Source organism: Ptiloglossa arizonensis, chromosome 5 (genome assembly GCF_051014685.1).
Source record: "Ptiloglossa arizonensis isolate GNS036 chromosome 5, iyPtiAriz1_principal, whole genome shotgun sequence".
NCBI classification, from domain to species: Eukaryota; Metazoa; Arthropoda; class Insecta; order Hymenoptera; family Colletidae; genus Ptiloglossa; species Ptiloglossa arizonensis.
Window position 1 is genome coordinate 446,106 of NC_135052.1, and position 689 is coordinate 446,794.

The window sequence follows — 689 nt, forward strand, 5'->3', positions numbered from 1 at the left end:
AAGCGAAATGAAATATTTTTAAATACGGTAGAGATTACACGTATAACCTCGTAAACGTAAGTCTACCAAAATTCGCACCTGTTGGACCATTAGGGACCTATTAGTGCTAATTTTTTTACCGAGGATCTCGACGTACTTCGTATCCGAGGAAATAATTCTCAAGTGCGCGTTCGGCGTGGCCGAAATAATAAATAGGCAAAAAACTCGTTTGTCGGTGCATTGCTTGAAAGCTTCCGTAGCTGCTTCTTAGGGAGCTATTTTCGCCTAGCTCGTAGGTAAATTTAGTACGGCAGACCAGTTTCTCGACATAGTGCAGCGAGTCTGGTTGATTTTTCTTCTTTAAGCCATGCGAAACGACACGTCAGGATGGCCGAGCGGTCTAAGGCGCTGCGTTCAGGTCGCAGTCCACTCTGTGGGCGTGGGTTCGAATCCCACTTCTGACAAAATCACTTTTTTTTTTTTTTCGCATCGTCGAATTTCTTCTCCCGTACACCGACGCTTCGTTCGCGTTATCTCCGCCGGCACGACCTAATCGTTCTCGCCGATAAACGAACTCTGAATTCTCTTTTTTTTTCGACCAGAGTGTACCTTCGTAACCAACAATTAGCTGAATCAAAAATTACGTAACGCTCGAGATTACCGCGTAGAAGCAAACGCGGATACGATCGTTTCGTATCGTGTACGAATAA

The 689-nt window shown here is 44.8% G+C and overlaps 1 non-coding gene across 1 annotated transcript; it reads left to right on the top strand.

Moving 5' to 3' along the window:
- The first annotated feature begins 360 nt into the window (after positions 1-360).
- Trnal-cag (transfer RNA leucine (anticodon CAG)) lies at positions 361-443 on the top strand. The gene has a single exon. It is a non-coding gene; the product is annotated as a tRNA-Leu (tRNA).
- The last annotated feature ends 246 nt before the right edge of the window (positions 444-689 follow it).